This window comes from Rhinolophus sinicus, chromosome 2, assembly GCF_057876585.1.
Source record: "Rhinolophus sinicus isolate RSI-liver-muscle chromosome 2, RSI-T2T, whole genome shotgun sequence".
In the NCBI taxonomy this organism is placed as follows: Eukaryota; Metazoa; Chordata; class Mammalia; order Chiroptera; family Rhinolophidae; genus Rhinolophus; species Rhinolophus sinicus.
The window spans coordinates 186,211,397-186,231,098 of NC_142502.1; the positions used below are offsets into that span (position 1 = coordinate 186,211,397).

General features: G+C 42.9%; 1 long non-coding RNA gene across 5 annotated transcripts; it reads left to right on the forward strand.

Moving 5' to 3' along the window:
* Positions 1 to 692: 692 nt before the first annotated feature.
* Positions 693 to 14,301, forward strand: LOC148758976 (uncharacterized). 5 transcript variants are annotated; one of them, XR_016020511.1, is made up of 6 exons: positions 693 to 1,479; positions 6,202 to 6,304; positions 9,344 to 9,390; positions 9,599 to 9,796; positions 10,518 to 10,753; positions 12,029 to 14,301. It is a non-coding gene; the product is annotated as an uncharacterized LOC148758976 (long non-coding RNA). The 5 variants fall into 5 exon arrangements; XR_016020510.1 differs by having other exon boundaries at positions 693 to 1,337; positions 1,438 to 1,646; positions 10,518 to 14,301; XR_016020507.1 differs by having other exon boundaries at positions 693 to 1,337; positions 1,438 to 1,479; positions 10,518 to 14,301.
* The last annotated feature ends 5,401 nt before the right edge of the window (positions 14,302 to 19,702 follow it).

The following is a 19,702-nucleotide window of genomic DNA, read 5'->3' on the forward strand; positions in this document are numbered from 1 at the left end:
ACACAGCTGCATTGTAGATACTGGAAAAGGAAAAATGCTCTCTCCCACCACCCGAAGATATGCAACCCTTCTACCTCTTAGCTAGTTCCCCCCCAGGCCTCACTATTTTACATCTGTGCAAGCTTGGTGCAGATAGAATTTTGCATATTGCTTCCTCCACTTCGTTTTGAATTCTGGGCCTGTTTAGTGTTGCTGGGGAATCCTTGCAACCAGCACTGATGGCGAGTGAGGATCACGGACCTGAAAGAAGTTGCCACGATTCACTCTGGTCACTGGGACACCTTCTGGGTGTGAGCTGGGCCCTACCTCTTACTAGAAGTTTCAGTAACAGCAAAAGTCAAAGTTCTAAAAAGGGAAAGGAAAATTAGATCTCGAGTCACAGGATGAGGAACAATCAAGGTGTCTCAGTGGGTCCTCGCATCTAATGAGGCCACTTGCAATGTCAGCCATCACCTGCTAGGAAGGGCTGAGGTGGGCAGTGGGTGGGAGGGCGGGCTCAGGGCCGCTGTGCAATAAAGCTGGGATGTGGGAGGGGATGTCGGGGGGTTTCTTCTTGTCCTCCTCCCCCTTCACAGCAGATGTGAGCTCCTGATCCCCTCTCCCCCTCTTCCCACTGTCGCCTGCCACCTTCCACGTGTACATAGGGGGGTCCAAGCTGTATCATAGGAAGGGTCAGAAGACAAGTAGGATTGTGGGGCCTGCGGCTTGTAGAGCAAAGCAGCCTCTGTCCCCCCACTTGCTCCCCTCCAGTAATTGGGGTGAAGCTTCCTATGACATGTCTGCCTAGATTTTTTTTCTGACTGCCTAAGACAGAAACTTTGCCTTGAAAAAGAAAAATCAGAATTTGGGTTCAGAATCTTGTATGAGGTTATATACCCATGTGGTATTTGGGGAGTGTCATGTCACTTTGGATATTCTTTTGTGATGAACCTTATTTTCATGGGGAGAAGAGCTGCTTCCTGACGTGTGAGGACTGGATTCTGGTGACTTCTGCCTCTTTATGACCTAGGAGTAGTGGACCCCGGCCTCTCTGTGGTTCTGGTCCTGTGGTGCCATGAGCTATATCAAACCCCAAAGCACATGAAAGGAGAGCCCTTAGTCATGAGATTGTCAGAGGACGCAGTGCAAGAGGGGCGAGAGGAGCTTTGGTTTAGGGAGGTGATGATTCAGCAAATTGTCAGCAGGACAGAGAGCGTTGGGGAGGTGGCGGCTGGTGGACCGTGACAGGCACAGTGCTAGGAGCTGCACTTGGAGTTATGTCATTAGATCCCAACCACGGCCTCGCGAGGCTGACATTATAATCCCATCTTGCGGATGAAGAAATGGCACCGGGAAAGGTAAGCTTCCTTCCTTGTGTCAGCGGAGAAGAGGAGAAGAGCAAGAAGACCTGTGAGCAGGCGGCACGACTAATGGCTTAACCGGCCTGTCTGTTTTCAGAGAGTCTGCTAATCCCCACTCTGCAGAGCCCGAGAGTTTCACGTGAGTGGTAATGCCAGACCTGTCAGCCTCTTGTCTCCTGCAGTCAGTCATCTGGTTCGGCAGAGCAGCGCACACAGCTGCTTTCTGCATGTTTTTCCGAGGCAATTAAACATGACCCAATTGTGGTCCCAGAAACAAATAATTTAAGGCCAATTCCCAATGGAAAGGTAACGTAATTCGTGGGTTATGCAAAATATATCTCACATTTTTAAGCGCAGAACAAAAGGAATAAACTCAGTCTAGCCTATAACAAAGTCTCTTTGGCATACATTTTAAGATGCTGAGTACGTATTGCAATGAGCCTAAATTTAGAGATAAAAAATTAGAACAAAGCTATGTATTTATTAACTCACCGCTTTGCAATGAACCGCTGTTGAAATTTGGGGTCTGTCTCTGGGTAGTTGACACATATTACATTCTCTATTGAAACCAGGAAGTTGACATTTCTCGAGCATCTCGCCTTGATTAATTTTCCTACATGCTCCATTTGAAGAGCTGCATTTCCTTTTCATCCCTCCCCCACCACCTTTTTTCCCTAAATACATATTAGGTTGGTGCAAAAGTAATTGCAGTTTTTGCAATTATTTTTAACCTTTTAAACAGCAATTACGCTTGCACCAACCTAATATTTCCAGGGTTTTACACGTTTCCTTTATGGAAACACCTTGATCACCCGTGATTCTGTCTGTGTTCTCAGGCAGAAGGAATCACTGTCTGCCAATTACTCTTTTATTCAGGAACACTGTAAAGCTTATTTTGAAAGTGTTTCTCCTCATAAAACTGACACAACAAGAAGGGCTTCGTGATAGAAGGCCAAGCCTAAACAGGAGGCTGTCTACACTGCAGGCTGAGGGGCTCTCTTCCTTCTGAACAAACGCTGAATGCTGCAAAAACACACGGACGCACAAACGGTCCTCCTGACTGGAGTGTGAAGGAGGTCCTCTAAGTGGCTTAGCCCTGAAAAGTGGGGACTCAACCCTTCATGACAGGAAGAGGGTAACAGTGGGTGTGTTTCTCCCTAGGTAGCCAATTTTTAAATGTTGAAAACCATAAAAGTATATTGAGTATCTGAAGAGGGCAAATGGAGAACATAAGTCATTCATTCATTCATTTACTCATTCATTCATTCTATTTAAGTGATTTGCCTAATTGTTACTTAGGCGATACTTAGATGAAATCAGAGTTTGGATATTTGTACATCTCTAACTGCAATTCCACTGCATGGAATATCCCCATCATCAAGAGAATGGTAGCCTGTTGGGCCAGACAGTGCTGCACTTACTCGCTGGCCTCAGCTCTTATTCTGCATCTCAAAGGCCTCAGTTTCCCTGCCCTCAAGTTGCTTATTGTCCATGGAGATACTGAGACTGGCCAAACAATGACCACATCAAACATGTGAAATTGCAATGAAGTGCTTAAACCACTGGGTTAAACAAAATAATTTTTAGAGATGAATTCAGTAGGCTCATAGTTCTTTTAACTTTTATGAAGAAACAGCTGTAAGGGTTTGGCATCCTTAAATGGCTGTGATGTCACAAATATAAATCACAGGAGGAGCAAAGAATTGATTTAATACCTGAATATCTTATTTGCCGCCAAGATGCAGCTATTGTGAGAAACAAAACTAAAAATGGATGGGCTGATTCTAAATGTTTTCTAATTCTTTAGGAAAGATGAAAGCAGACCATTGATGTTATACAAGAGAGAGAAGCCAGCTTTCCCCAGGGAAGGCAGGATGCACGCCTTGGGGCACAACCTGCAAGCTGAACCCTCCACTGGGGGGCTTATGCTTTGCAACACACTTTTTGTTAATATTTATGAAGAGACTTGAATGGCCTTTGGTGCAAAAAAAAAAAAAAAAAAAATCTAAATGAACATCACCAAAAGGATGGCACCGCATCTCCACAAATGTATAATCTCCTTTTTGGGGTTGGCAAAGTTTGCAAAATAAATCTCCAGTCCCACACGCTGACTGCAGTATTTATCTTTGACACTGTGCTATTGAAATTCTTAACGCCTTAGAGCTGAGTTCAGCAAACAAATTTAACAACCTAGTTAAACCAAATAGTTTTATAGAGATGCTGTAACTTCTTTTTAAAGTTATAGCAGGAGAGATTTAGGGAAGTGGACAATAAAAATCCTGTGTGTCTCTGCAGAACACGAAGGCACTAATGCCAACCTACGGGCATGCCAGCCGGGGATTCTGGCTTTTAGGATTCAGAGGTCCTTTCGCTCAGCGCTGCCCTGGGTGGAACAAAGGGCGGTTCAGTTGCCTGTTGTCTTGTGCAGTTTTGCTGGGACATGTTTAATGGGTTTTTTTTTGTTTTTTTTTTTTACCCTAAATAAACTATAACAAGGATTGTAGTACTAGGCTCTGACGGGACACTGTGAGAAAGGGCACACACTCTTCCAATCTTCCAAGAGGATGAGATGGATTTTTTTTTTTTATTAAAGTTTATTGGGGTGACAATGGTTAGTAAAGTCACATCAGTTACAAGAGTACAATTCTGTAATACATCATCTATATATCGCATTGTGTGTTTACCAAGCATCACCATATATTGGATCCCGTTTACGCTCATCTATCACCCCCCACCCCCCTTACCCTCTGGAAACAACTAAACTATTGTCTGTCTATGAGTTTTGTTTCTTTGTTTGCCTTGCTCCTTTGTTGCTTTCAGTTTTATAGCCCACATATCAGTGAAATCATATGGTTCTCGACTTTTTCTGTCTGGCTTATTTTGCTTAGCATTATAATCTCAAGATCAAGATGGATGTTTTTTGGTTTTTTTTCCTTTTCCTGGCGAAGCTGTTCACACGGGAACAGGTGCTTTAAATTCTCCAGGTTGGGCAGCTCACAAAGTAAGGCTCCCGTGCCCTCAGGGGAGGAATCACAGACTCTGCCTTTCTTTCTTCTTTAAATTAAAGGAGCCTTTCCCTTTTGTGTCACAAGGTGTACTTGAGCTCAGAGTTCAGAGCTCAGAGCTCAATTTCTGTGTTGATTCAGCCTCATTATGTGACAAATAGGGAGCATTCTGTAGGGAAGTTGTAGAGACTCTGTCCTAGGATTATAATCCAGAAAAGCAGAGGAAATGTGAAAGGAGGGGACAGCAGGGGAAGGAGGAGGGAGGGTTAGAGTGTATGAGCCTCCAGCTCTGGCCCACACAGGGCACAGTTCCCTGTGTCCCTGGAGTGTCATGCATGGAGTTGTCCTCATTCTTCTGAGGACAGTAGCCACCCCCACAGGGTCACCTGGGCCATGCATCTCCTGATGGGTGTATGAGTTGGGGTTCTGCAGAGAAACAGAACCAATAGGATAATCTATCTATCTATCTATCTATCTATCTATCTATCTATCTATCTATCTATCTATCTATCTTAGAGAGACAGAGAGAGAGAGAGAGAGAGAGAGAGAGAGAGAGAGAGAGAGAGAGAGAGACATTTATGATGAGCATTGGGCTTGTGCCGTGATGGAGGCTGAGAAGCCCCATGATAAGGAGCTGGAGACAGGGAAGCGGGCTGTGTAACTCAGTCTCAGTCTGATGGCCTGAGAAGCAGGGGAGCCAAGGGCAGGAGAAGATGATGTCTTCCTGGCAGTCAGGAGAAAGGGCCGGATTCTTCCTTCCTGTACCTTTTTGCTCCACTCAGGCCCTTGGTGGATTGGATGGTGCCCCCCATCCCACACAGGGGAGACCAATCTACTTTACTGCGTCCACGGATCCAAATGTTGATCTCATCTGGCAACACCCTGGCCCACACATCCAGACGTCATGTTTAGCCAAATAGCTGGGCAGCCCGTGAGCCAGTCAAGCGAGTTGACACATACAATTAACCATCAGAATGCGTCTTCTGGAGGCGCTGTTCTGATTCTAGGAATGCCAGGATTCCTACCATGGAATAAAAGGTACTGTTGCTGAGGGGAGCCTTCTGGAGCTTCAGATGCGAGAGCTCTGACAGACGATGAAACAGGAGAGAGGTGATGTGACTTGACCCAAGTAGGGCAGAGGGGGACCAGGACCTTGGTCTAAACAATGCACTCATCACAATTACACCTTGGGTTGGTCATTGGCTCCCCAAAAGACAACACTCAAAATGGAGAAGGCATTCTGGGACCTGCTGGGGGTGCGTAGGCAGCCGAGACCCAGGGGGGCCGGCCCACTGGAGTTGTGGCCCTATGGTTGGTACTCACCTGTGACTGAATTGTGAGGTGACAGTGTGGTCTTCTTTCTGCCCCACTGAGCTACCTACACACTCCTCTCCTTTCCCATCATTCTTTGCCTGAGAGGTATCAGCCATTCATGTCTTAGAAATTGGTGTGTTACCTCTCCCAAGGACATTGGACTATGGCACCTTTTTTTTTTTCATTCTGTGAAAGCCTCCTGAGCCATAGGAAAAGCCCGCAGGTGAGGTTTCCGTGTGTCAGATATTCTGCAGAGTGAAGGTAAAGTGCAGCTCTGACTCGGGAAAGCCCAGAAGGGCCCTTGGCAGCTCCCGACCTCAGCTTCCCTGCTGCTCTCCACTTCCTCCTTCCCGCCTGCTGACCTCACAACTTCCCCCAAACCTAACGGACAAGGTAGAAACCACAGGGAAGCCTGTGGTGGGGGGTTGGGGGGCTCTAGGCCTGCCGAGGGGGATGGGATCCTCTGTGTTCCTGTTCTGAAAGATGGCTCCACTGAGAGCTTCTGCAAATGACCCTGCTCATTGGATTCAATTGCCTTTCAGAGAAGGGCTCCCTGTGCCCCAGTCCAGGAACAAGGAGGGCGCCATGCTGCTTCTGCCTGAGCTCAGCACTCGGAGCAAAAGTGCAGGAAGACGCTGGCAACATGTATGTATACTTTCATTTTCCAAAGAGGGGCCCACACATTTGGAGCAGTTCACAGCTTTAAAGGGAAGGCCTCTTTGTTTGGCAAATGTGAGTTACTTACAGAGAAACTTTCAGTTTGTTAGTTCCCTTCATTCTGGGGATTTTCGAGATTTGCAAATGTATTTTAGAAAATCAACATGTATCAAATACAGGCTAGCTGTCAGGGAGATTCAGAAGATGGTGCGACACAGTCCTGCTTCCATGAGACTTGTGATCTCGGAGGACGTGCCAGCAAGCTTCAGGAAATGTTTAAATAATCACTTTAATTTTCAGGTTATGAATGCCCCAAGTTAGGTCTGATTGCAGAGCCCGCGTTGAACCAGTCGGTTTCTCCCCACATGGGGACCACATGGCTCCATCCCCTCCCAGGAGTTGGGCGCCTCCAGTTTGCTCTGCTGTGAGAGGGAGCTGAGGGCTGACCTGCGAGTGAACGCTTCAGGTCAAAGAGGAGGGGTTGGTTTTTAAGGCGGAGTGGTGAGACTCGAAGTCGTGTTGGACCCGGGCACTTGGCCTCCTGAAAGTCTCAGAGGGACCTCCAGGTGAGTACCCCAGGAGGAGCCCTTCCCTGAAGGGCAGTGCATAGAAAGCGTTCTGGAAGGTTTTGGCCCCATGTGACTTTTTTTTCAAGTTGGAGGGCCCAGAGCAGGTTTACCTTTCTTTGGCCCTTTGGGGCGGGACCAAAGTTTCCTGTTGAGAGGCTGACCTTCAGGAGCAGCTGCTATGTTTCCGTTCAAGCTGCCTCTTCCTAACTCCACATGGACTTCCAGGCCTCAGGGACTTCATTGATGGCAGGTGTCAGGGGACCTCTGAGCCACCCCCACTTGGACTCTATGAGGAGATCTTGTCCTACTGTTTGCAAGCTTCGAAGGGAAAACCAAACCTGCAGTATTCTCTAGAAAGAAAAGCCAGCCTTTCCCTTGAACCACACCTCTTCCAGGGATTTGGAGGGAAGCAGACATGATTGGTGTGTGCAAGCTACCGAGCATCAAAGGCCCCGAACCCCATCGTCACCCCTGTGTCCAGACATTCCTGGGACACCCGTTTCCTGAACCAGCTGCACACCCTTTGCAAGTCCCATCCCCTGCAACTCCCTGCAGTTCACCTCCCCTCCGCCCCCTCCTCATCTGTTAAACATCCTCCATGCCGGTGGATGGTATCATGGACCAGAGGCCTGGCTCCAATGTCCACTCCCACTGCCCACTAGATGTGTCCCTTGGCTCTTTTGAACCTTTCAGCCTCAGTTTTCTCATCTGTAAAATGGGAATTTACAAGTTATCCCCTCTTGCAGGGGAGTAAGCGCCAGGAACTTAGTAAATTACAGTAACGGCTCTTTTGTTGGTTGTCCAGGCAGCCTCGGTTTTCTCCACCAGCCTGAATCAGCCCAGTGACAAGGTCCCTGAGCATGTCCCTGAGCCTTTTCTCATGACCCAACCAGACTCACTTTTAGGTTCCACCTGGGCTTCAGGAGAGATAATTTTAAAAAATTGAATAGAAAAAAATAGGAGTTCAATACTCTGCACAGCTTGTCAGCTGCTTCACCAGTTCCTGCCCCTTTGAAGGAGCCGGGGCGGGTGAAGTTTACCGGGATACTCTGTGGCATTGGCACTGCCCACCTTTCACACAGCTGCTGGTGGTGGGTGCTCTCTCCCACCAGAGCGCCAGCCACGCAGAGCAGAAGGAAGGAAGGAAGAAGGGACTAAACGAATGATACTGTGTTTGTGATACCTGACCCAAGACTTTTAAAGTGATTAATATACCCAGTTGTCCTCTCATGTTCTGGGAATGGACTGAAAATCATCTATTGTGCAACAATTTCTTTCTTTTAATTTTAAGAATCTTACAATTGAAGCGGTCTCAGGTATATTTAAAAGGATAAATTTCCTATCACTTGTTTTAATGAATGTTGGGAGGAAGGTCTGGGATCTGGACCCTCGGTTGGACTTTGAGAGTGTAAAGGGACCCCGTTTTGCATTCTCTGACTGCCCAGTTCCTCGTTTCAGTCCTGCAGTGACTTCCCGTCGCTACCAGGCAAAGTGCAATGCAAGTGACTGAGCAAGGGGGACGTAGTCCATTCCTGTCTTCCATTCTTAGAACCTTGTGCACTTTCCTCCTGTGCTTTCTTTTCCTGTTCAGCTCCTATTAGGATCTTTCTTTGCCAAGGACATGTCTCACGATTCAGGGCTTATATCCGCTGCTCCCCATCATATCCATTTGGACAGATTTAGGACAGATACAAATGCTACAGATGGCCTGGTCCCCCTTTACTCTAGACGGAAACCCAAGGAAGATTTTAAATTAATGGCATGTGACTTGTTTCAGTTATTACAGAATTATCCAACGTTGAGTTCTACAGTCCTCTAAAAGTTTAGATCTTTCTGGTATGAAAGAAAACGTGAGAGGCTTGAGTGAGCTGCTTAGTTCCACCTAAGCCTTTTTATTGTATAGAGATTGAGGAGAGTGGGCCATCAGGAAAACACAGAAGGAAACAAAAGGGACTTGGAGCCCAACCTAGACCCTGAGTCTGTATGAAACGGGTGATGGTGTTACTGCCGTGTTTTCCCAAAAATAAGACCGAGTCTGATATTAATTTTTGCTCCAAAAGGTGCATTAGGGCTTATGTTCAGGGGATGTCATCCTGAAAAATCATGGTAGGGCTCAGTTTCCGGTTAGGTCTTATTTTCCGGGAAACATGGTAAGAATCTCTTGCTCTGAGCCAGTTGCATTTCGGGGAAGTCTGTACTTGCACTTCCACTGCTGACCTATGTTTGCAGGTAACGCAGACCCTGACCAGCAGCCCTGCCACCTCAGGGCCCTTATGGCAGCTGCCAGGTCTGCACGGAAGCGCCCCTCTAGAACCTGTGGAAGTAAAAGTGCAATGAGAGTCCCCCCGAGTCTATTCTGGTGCTTCTGACTTGGGACTCCTCTCACCCACTCGAAGCGCTGTCTCCCAGTGAACTTATTTGGACTTTGTAGAACTCAAAAGCCTTTGTTTGTACGCAGGTGGTGTCAGCACCAGGCACATTTTACATCGCAAGCCTTCGTGAAAGGTAAATAACTTCACATCTGGGCTCAGGGACCTGCTGCCACTGCCCTGGGCTATAGATAAGAATACGTTGTCACCCTTTCCTCTCTGGACTCTGTGTCTGCCGGGAAGGGTCTGGCGAGGGCTACCCTGCGTCTTAGCTGCTCTCTCGGGCGTGGCAGCTGTGACCTTGCGTCTCTACCTCCTTGACGCCCTTCTGACTGGCTTCCCAGAAACTCCGCTGATGCTGGGTGGAGGCAGGTGGCCCAGGAGATGACTGACTGAGCATCTCTCACCTGAGTCCCAGCAGGACCTTCGTGGGACACTTTTGTGGGTATCAACCAGCTTCCTCTATCAAATGAGAAAGCCACTTGCTCCTGGCACTTCAGGCTATTTCAAAGGCCAGACTTCTGCCTCCATCCACATCCCAGGTAAGAAACTTAAAGGAACTGTGCTAACAAGGAAGGGACAAGTGGCCAAGCTGTATTTCTACAGCCAGCAAAGGACATCAGGGCAAAGCCATACATTTCAATTTGACATTCCTTCATTTAAAAATAAAAGCAGAACGGAACAGGACTGGCATGCTTGCTCCAACTGGGTCTCTGGTCCCTGCGGGAGTGAGAGCAAACGAAGAGCCAGGGGGAGGGGCGCCTAAGAGCCTATTAGGGCTGCCTCCCCATGGGAGGTCAGCCCCAGTCATTTATAACAGGTAAGTGCCGCTGTGCCTGGCGGGCCCTGAGCACCACGCTGCAGGTGTGATTTATGAGGAAGAGACTGGCTATAAATCAAAGCCCTTTGTTTTAAGTAGTGCTGTCTGTGCAGCAAATCAATTTACATGCAGAGAGAATGAGGAACGAATCGCACCATATTGAAATCTGTGAATATCATAGAATCAGATTTCAAACTTGAACAAAGTTTCTCCAACCTTGACAAAGTGCCCTTGCGTGGAGTTCTGGGGGGGAGGGGTCAGAGCATGACTCTTGGGGGGCCTTCAGGTCACAGGGAGGATGGCTTGATGGGTCCCAGCGTGAGGCGCATCAGAGCTGGGAATGGATAGATTACCTGCAACAGGGCCAAGCTCTCCCAGCGTTTTTGTCAGTGAAAAATCTGGGGCTGTCATTGTCACCACCACCTCTGTCTTGCCCTGAGCAGAATCCCTCCTCCTGAGCTAATGTAACACCAGCATGAAGGAGGGAAAGACCAGACTCTAAAATGACTCTTGTTCAGCCCGATATAACTGCGGATGGGCGTGAAGAGCCAGCAGAACGTGCGAGCAGCCCTTCGAGTTTCTGCAACGCCTTTGTTCTACTTTGAATATTTGATACTACTTGCTGTCTTAATGGTCCATAATGTTTTTCACACACGTGGATCTCATTTAACTTCAAGAGGTGAGAACCATCCTGAGAGGAGAGCGCAAACCTGGGGTCCTAGTATTTCTCACAGTGCTCACCACTTTGGGAAAGGATAGACTCTGGGATGCACTTGTTTCAAAACCAATGGGAATCAGGTATCTATGGAGACAGGGAGAGCCGCTGCCCACATGACCAGAACCCTGGGGTTTTTCAAGGCCCTCATTTCAGCTATGAAATTGAACCCTTTCCCCTCAAGCCTTTGATCATAAATACCACCAGAAAAAAGGAGGGTTATGATATCATCTCTTTTTGCTTTTCCTGACCTTCCCATTGGTTTTGAAATTATCAAGAGCACAGAAAAGTGACCAAAAAAAAAAAAAAAAAGACAGAAGGGAAGAAATGCAAGGGCCTTAGAGAACCCAAAACAGGAAGATGGGGCTGGAATGACTGAGTCAGGCCAACACCTTCTAAGCACTGGCCCATTTCTTGTGAAGCTGGAGCCTCCAAGTCCACAAATAACAGAGCTGCTTTTGGTTTGCTGGTGGCTTTCCCAGTTGGGGCAAACTCATTCCGTACACATTTGTATACGTTTTCATATTAGGGTTTCAGGTTGACTTTGTAGTTCATTCTTCCAAGGACAGAAGGGAATTCCTAATAGTTCACTGACAATAAAGTTCTTGCCAGAGACCTTCCCTGGCATGCTTCAGTGTAGATTTGGGGATTTGGTCTGGGAGACATTTACCCTTTTAGCGCTAAAAGAAAATCTTTTTATTGCATACAAATGTTCTGTTTCCAATTAAATTTTGGAGCATCGTATGTATCTATCAGAGGGTGATGTGGCCTGAAGGTGACCTGCAGATTACCAGTGTTTTCTAGGTTGTGATAATTGCTGTTATTTGTTATTTGATCAAATAGTGTTATTTGATCTAGATAATTGCTGGCAGGGAAACCCCGGCAGACTTATCACCTGTGAGCAGTCTCAGTGGAGTCCAGCTAAGGCCGAGACCGTGCTGTACAAATCCTGGCAGGCACTGGGGCTGGGCTGGGTGAAGGGAAAGCCAGAAAGTTTCTGGAATTGCTCATTCATTCCTTCATCAACCATTTATTGCACTTGGTGCTGAGAGTATGGTGCCCGAGGGCAACACAGTCTGTGTCCTCAAGGAGATTGGGGGCGTCTCAGGGGAGAGGGGCGTTGTCATAGATGTGTCCAGGGCTGTGGAAACAATCTCCAGGAGTGCTGAGGGAGGGGAGGCCAGGAGCGGGCACGTGGGACAGGGCACTTGACTGACTTTTGAGTGATGTGTTCTCTAGGCGAAGAATTGGGGCAGGGCGTTTCAGTTTTGCAGATGGATACCAGGATTTGTAAAGAAAATACTTTGGGAAGGTGCGTTTTCCGAAACACAAATGTGATACAAAATCAAACCCTCTTCAATCTTAAAACGTCGATGACTGGCACAATAGAGGAGGCAGCAGACTGTGAATCCCTCCAGATTGACCCCCGGCACCCTGTTCTGCAAGCTCAACAAGGAGCCCTGTTGCCTGGACGCGATAGGGGCTCAGGATGTGTTTGGGGAAGAGTCAGCTAACCTCCTAAGGTTTTATTTCTTTCATCTCCTTCTTTTTAACACTGAGCAAGTAGTGGTGGGAGAAGAAAATATCCGTGTGTCTTGTTGTTTCATGGCTCTCTTGGACAGCAGGATGAGATAGTCAGTCTCTAAGAACGCTAACTCTGCATAGTGACTTTCTCTACGCAAGTCAGCATGATACTCCCGAGGTGACAAACGAGTTTGTTAAGTGGTCCGCTGCCTCACGGGCCCAATGGAAAAAAGCAGTGGTTTTTATTTTTGAGAGTGAGAATTTTAGAATACGAGAAGTCCGTACCCTGTGGGTTCCCTTTGCGCCAAACTCAGAAGCAGAGTTCAGGTTTCTGGTTTTCAGCCTTCTTACCTTCCCACACCCAGAAGCCACAAACAGGGAATCAGGACTGAAAGAGTGAGCCACACACGCATACCCAGGCCCCCCCTTCCTCAGCAAGCCGCCTAAGAGGGCCCTCCACTTTTCAAAAGACCTGAACTGAGACCCAAGTCTGAAAACCCTCAGAGTGGCACTTGCAGACGACCACCACGGGCTAGTCACTCTCTTGGGTTTCTACAAGAATTAGCTCATTGAATCCTCACACAGGCTTTTGGGAGGAAACTGTGGCCATCTCCGTTTTACAGGTGGGGGGCTCGAGGCACGAGGAGGGTCAGAATTTGCTCAGGGGTCACTGGCTGGTGAGTACCAGTGCTGGGCTTTGCATCCTGGCAGCCTTGCTGGCAACGTAACCAGCAGACTACGCACCTTTGTTTGGAAGAAGGCAAATACTGTAAAATGGACGAGATGGATGGTCATAGTATAATGACACTAATACATTTTAAGGTTAAAAACAACCTAAAAATCTCTGACATTATGGGTTTTTTTTTTTTGTTTGTTTGTTGAAAACATCTTTAAATGTTGTTACAAGAGAATAACTGTGAGAATGGTTATTACTTGTTTTCAACAGATGCCAAAACAGGAGTTTTGAGACCCAGAGTTTTTATGAGCATTTTAAGCCTCCAAGGATAGAATCTTTAAAAACTAACCATGAAGTGAGAAACAGTGCCAGTAAGCATATATTCCTTTCATATTGATTAAAATAGAATTTATTTATATCTTAGTTCTTACAGGCATATGATTCCACATTCAAAACTACAAAGAGAATAAAGTGAAAAGTGATCCTTACTTCCATTTCTGATTCTCTGTCACCAAATTTCCTTCTTCAGATGAAATCAGAATAGGTTTTTTTTGTTTGTTTGTTTGTTTTTTGCATAACCTAGACATAGTCTATGCATTTATAAGCTTATGTGTCAACAGAGTTTATTTTGGGGGAGGGAGAGTGGGGGCACAAATGATTTATGTGTATATAAACTATGCATAAGTAGTTCAGTGCTTTGATATTTTCACTTAGGATTGTATGTTGGATTTCAATATGACCTTGGTTCAAAGTAGTATATTGAACTTATCAAGCTAGTCATTTTTTATAAGAACAATTGACTTCTTTATATAAAAATTGAATTCTACTATATTACCTTATTGTGTTAGTTTTTCAATGATTCCATTGAATTTTCCAAGTTAGAGGTCATATAGTCTGAATTTCTCTTTCTAATTTTTGTATTTCTGTTTTTCTCTTAACAAATTGCAGGGCCTACTGTCTCTAAAACAATATCAATAGTTGTGACAATGGGCATTCTTACCTTTTTTATTTTTGACTGAATTGGAAGCTACTAGCTTTTCTCTATAAAGCATAATGCTAACTTTTGGGTTGACACACACACAAACTAACTATACATAAACATACTTAGTTGACATTTTTAAATAGCTGTTATATCTTTATATCATATCAAGGAATCATCTACTTATATTGCTATATTTAAGAATATTTAAAATGATGTTAACATATAAAATGCCTCTTTTTCATATATGATCATTTGTTTTTTCTTTTGATATATTCATATGGTGATTTATGTTAATGCACTCAATAAATTTTAACCATTCTTACCTTTTGAGATTGGTGTTATTTGCTTGTTGTATATTGTTCTGTTGATATTTTGTTAAGGATTTTGCATTAATATTCATATATGAGATTTCCTGTCTTGTGTTTTCTTCATTGACATTGTTGTTAATCAGTGTTTTGCTAGCTTTTAAAAATTTTTCAGCCTTCCTTATTTTTCCATGATCTAAAATAGTTTGAAAGAACATTAGAATTATCTTTTTTAAAGGTTTACTAGACTTTTCTTGATAAATCATTTAAGCTCACTGCATTTTTTTTTGGGGGGGTGGTATTACACTTTAACAATTTTCTCTATTTCCTGTACAGTAATTGACCTACTTTGAATTCAGTTTTTAATGTGAATTTTGGTAATTTACATTTTCTAGAAAATACTCTCTTCAACTCAGATTCTGAGTTACAGCCACACAGCGTTCAGGAGGGTGGTCTCTTATGATTTCTAAAATTTCTCCCCTTATCATTTCTTACAGTGTTTATTTGTGCTTTTTTATTTAAGATTAGGTTCATTAATAGCTGACTTATTTATTGATTTATTTAAGCTCTTGGATTTATAATTTTCCAGTTTTCTAATTAATTAATTTCACATTTTATGCTTACTAATTCCTTCTTTCTGTGAATACTGGCTTTATTTTCTTATCAAATTTTTACCATCTTTCATTGGATGATCTATTCAGGTATTTCTGTGTTTTTTTTTTTAATCTGTCTATCTATCTATCTATCTATCTATCTATCTATCTATCTATCTATCTATCTATCTATCATCTAGCCCAGGGGTGTCCAAACTTTTTTCAACGGTTTTCACCAAGGGCCATATGCGGTAAAATACACAAACAGCCAGGCCACTCCCTCAAGGTGAAGTACATATTGCCTCACCTGGTTTATTTAAGTAAACTAAATATATTTTTGGAATTTGCTGCGGGCCAATTCACAATGGACACCCCTTGATCTAGCCACAAGGCTATGCATTTTTGTCTGAGCCCTGTTGTACATGTAACCCATAGGTTCTACTATAGATAACCTTTTAATTATTGCTGTTTACTAGTTATAATACAATTCCAGTTTTTATTTCTTCCTTAACTATGAATTGAGAGTCTTTAGATTTCCAAGTGGTAAGAAATTGCTTTCTTTTGTGTTTTAGTTTCATTATTAATTTCTAGTTTGTTCTTTATGATCTTTTGGGGTACTTGAGGTTTTCTTTGTGGCCTAATATTTTGGTATGTGTTTATTTCCTTTATATTACTTTATAGACTATACTTACCCCTCTATTTCTTCAATATATATATTGATTGCCAATTTTTTCTGGGACATGTCTTTTGATGCTTCAGATTAAAAGATTAAGACCTTTCACTTCTGGAAGCTTTTCTGAACATATCTACTTAAATATATGTATTTAAACCTGCTCCATCCTGGGGATGCCAATTAGATATATGTTGGATCTCTTGGTTTTCTTCCTTGTCTTTCATTTTCTGCGTAACCCTTCTCAATTCTTTGCTTATTTTAATTTTATTTTGATTGTGTATCTCAGTCTTTTGATTGCTATGTATTTTGCTAAGTTTTCAGCAGTTTCTTTACTTCTCAGAGCTGCTGCCAATGTGGTTTCCATTTCTGTGATGGCTTCATTATTCTCTTGTACATCTTTTCTGAGGCTCTATCGACTTGTTTGTCTCCTGCTGTTGGAAAACCATAGACTCTCTGGGCTCCTGTATCTGCTTGAGGTTATATTTTGTCAAGGTGATTGCTTTTTAGTTCTTTTAAATACATGATGATATACTATAGATCACAATCTTAAGCTTCTCCTTAGTATTATTTCTCTGGTCAGTGTTTTTTATTTGTTTTACTTGATTTTCATTTTCAGGCAGTATTATTATTATTATTATTATAGATCTGGGTGCCTGCTCCTTTTTGGTCCCTAGTTATATTTGAACAAGACAAATTCTTTCTGGTCCAGCTAATTGCAAAGCAACAAAATGGAGGGCAGGGCCATGGATGTGTTAGTAGGAGTTCTTCAGAGGACACAGGGCATTGTGTTTAACAGCATTCTTTCCAGCTTTTATTTCTAAGATTGTCTGAAACAGTCAGATGTAACTCTGCCCATAATGCAGTTTCTCTTCTTCCTGCCTCACTGACAGATGGCTTCCTGCATGCATGGTGGGTCTGACCGATTTCCCACCCACCCACCATCTCCTGCTTTCCTTTTGTGCAAAACTCAGTTCACAGGGCCTGCCCACTCCCACCTCTGACTGCTGTCCCCAAGGGGGAGGTTGGTTTGCCCCTTAGAGTCTGCTACTTTCTTTGGGACCCTTTCCCTCTCAACCTTGTCTAAAATCTGCAGCCATGGAGTCCACTCGCCTGTCTGACTATCACTACAGTTCACTTTCATTCCTTATATATTATGGTTTGAGTTTTGTCAAAACTTGCAAGTTGGTTTTACAAAAATGTTGAAATATCTTCTTTACCCTTCCGTATTAAAACTGGAGTCAGCATCATGTTTTAAAAATATTTGTATTTTAAATATAGATAAATTCAAATTTTGGAAAGCATTTTGCTCTGCAACATGTGTAATATTTTAGTATTCTATCTTGGCATGTATTTCTTAACAATTCAAGAATTTTTGTTAAATATATCATTTTACAGGGCTTATAAATTTCACTTAGATTATCAAATAAAATGTTTCAATATGAAGAAATAGTGATGTGATTTGTGAATTCTTATACTCCGATTGTTATATTTTACATTCTATATTAATACAATTTTGGTAGATTTCACATAAAACTTTTCTTTAAGATTCTCAATTTCTAAGAAAATTGATGCCATATGCTAAAATCCTCAAAATGTTTTATGTTGTAAAACATATACATTCATATGGAAAAATCATAATTTCCATTTGCATGATTTAAGTATTAAGGGCCATTCTCCTCTCTTTTTTGTACCATCACATGGTGATAAATGTGTAATGGTCTTAATGATAACATTTTCAGAAATATCCTCTATTTACAGTTAATGAAGTTGGGGTCTTTGGGTAGATTGACATGATTTTTATGTCTAAATTAAAAATAGTGTGATGAGGAAGTAGAACAGTTTAATATAATTACATAAACTACAGAGATCCATTAAGTGGAAACAGCATTTTTTAAAGGTTTTTATAAAAATACAGCCAACATACAATCTTGTATTAGTTTCAGGTGTACACAATAGTTAGTCAACATTCAGGTACCTAAAGAAGTGATCACAATGATAAGCCCAGCATCCATCGACACCGTACCTGCTATCACACTATTATTGACTATGTTCCCCATGCTGTACATCACATCCCCACGACTCGTTTGTTTTATACCTGGGAATTTGAACCTCTTATTCACCTTCTACCCCTTTTTAATTTTTCAATTATAGTTGACATTCAATATTATTTTTATATTAATTTCAGGTGTACAGCACAGTGTTTAGACATTTGTATAATTTAAGAAGCGATCCCCCTGACTAGTCTACTACTCACCTGGCACTATGCATAGTATATCACTGACTATATTCCCTATGCTTTACTTTACATCTCCATGACTATTTTGTAGCCACTAATTTGTACTTCTTAGTCCCTTCACTTTTTTCACCCTGTCACCCAACCCCTCCTATCTATCACCCCAATAAATCTAGTACCCATCTGACACCACACATAGTTATTACAATATTATTGACTGCATTCCTTATGCTGTACCCTACATCCCCATGACTAGTTTGTAACAAGCAATTTGTACTGCTTAATCCCTTTCCCTTTTTTTAACCATTGCCAACCTCCCTCCTGTCTGGCAACCATCAGCATGTTCTCTGTATCTATGAGTTTGTTTCTGCTTTGCTTGTTTATTTTGTTCTTTAGATTCCACATATAAGAGAAATAACATTGCACCTGTCTTTCACTGTCTGACATACTCCACTCAGCACAATACCCTCCTGGTCCATTCATGCTGCTGCAGGTGGCAAGAACCCATTCCCTTCCATGGCTGAGCAATATTCCACCATATATATGTACCACTTCCTCTTGATCCATTCTTCCAGCAATGGACACCCAGGCTGCCTCCACATCTTGGCCATTGTAAACAATGCTGCAATGAACATATGGACGCACACGTCCCCTCTAAGTAGCATTTTGGGTTTCTTCAGATAAATATACAGAAGTGGGATTATTGGGTCCTTCTTGGTCTCATGTTATTGCCTTTGTTTTAAAGTCTATTTTGTCTGGTATAAGTGTTGCTACCCCAGCTTTTTTTTTTTTCCATTTCCATTTTCATGAAATATCTTTTTCCATCCCTTTACTTTCTGTCTCCTTGTGTGTTTTAATCTTAAGTGAATCTGTTGCAGGTAGCATATGGAAGGGTCTTGTTTTCTTATCTATTCAGCTACCCTATCTTTTGATTGGTGTATTTAATCCATTTACATTCAAAGTAATTGTTGATAGATATGTAGTTATTGCCATTTTATTATTTTATTTTTTATCTTTTTTCCCCTTTTTGTCTTAAAGAAGTCCCTCTAAGATTCCTTATAATGCTGGTTTGGTGGTGATGAACTCCTTTATCTCTTTTTTGTCTGGGAAGCTCCTTATCTGTCCTTTGATTCTAAATGATAGCCTTGCTGGGTAATCTTGGTTGTAGGTTCTTTCTTTCCATCACTTTGAATATTTCCTGTCAATCTCTCTGGCCTGCAAAGTTTCTGTTGAGAAATCAGATGACAGTCCTCTGGGACCTCCTTGTAGGTAACTAACTGCTTTTCTTTTGCTGCTTTTAAGATTTTCTCTTTGTCTTTAACCTTTGGCATTTTAATTATGATGTGTCTCGGTGTGGGCCTGTTTGGGCTCATCTTGTTTGGGACTCTCTGTTCTTCCTAGGCTTATATCTCTATTTCCTTTGCCAGATTAGGGAAGTTTTCAGTCATTATTTCTTCAAATAGGTTTTCAGTTCCTTGCTTTCTCTCTTTTCCTTCTGGTACTCCAATGATGTGAATGTTGGTGTGCTTGATGTAGTCCCAGGGGCCCCTTAAACTCTCCTCATTTTTTGGATTCTTTTTTCTTTTTACATTCTGATTGGGTATTTTCTGCTCCCTAATCTTCTAAATAGTTGATTTCATTCTCTGATTTATCTAATCTGCTATTGAATCCCTCTAAAGTATTTTTCATTTTTGTTATTGTATTCTTTATTTCTGACTGGTTCTTTTTTTATAGTTTCTATCTCCATTTTTATGTTTCCCATCTCTTTGTTGAAGTTCTCCCTGAGATCATTGAGCATCCTTATAACCAGTGTTTGAAACTCTGTGTCTGGTTGATTGCTTGTCTCCATTTTGTTTAGTTCTTTTTCTGGAGCTTTGTTCAGTTCTTTTATTTGGGACATGTTTCTTTGTCTCCCCATTCTGGCTGC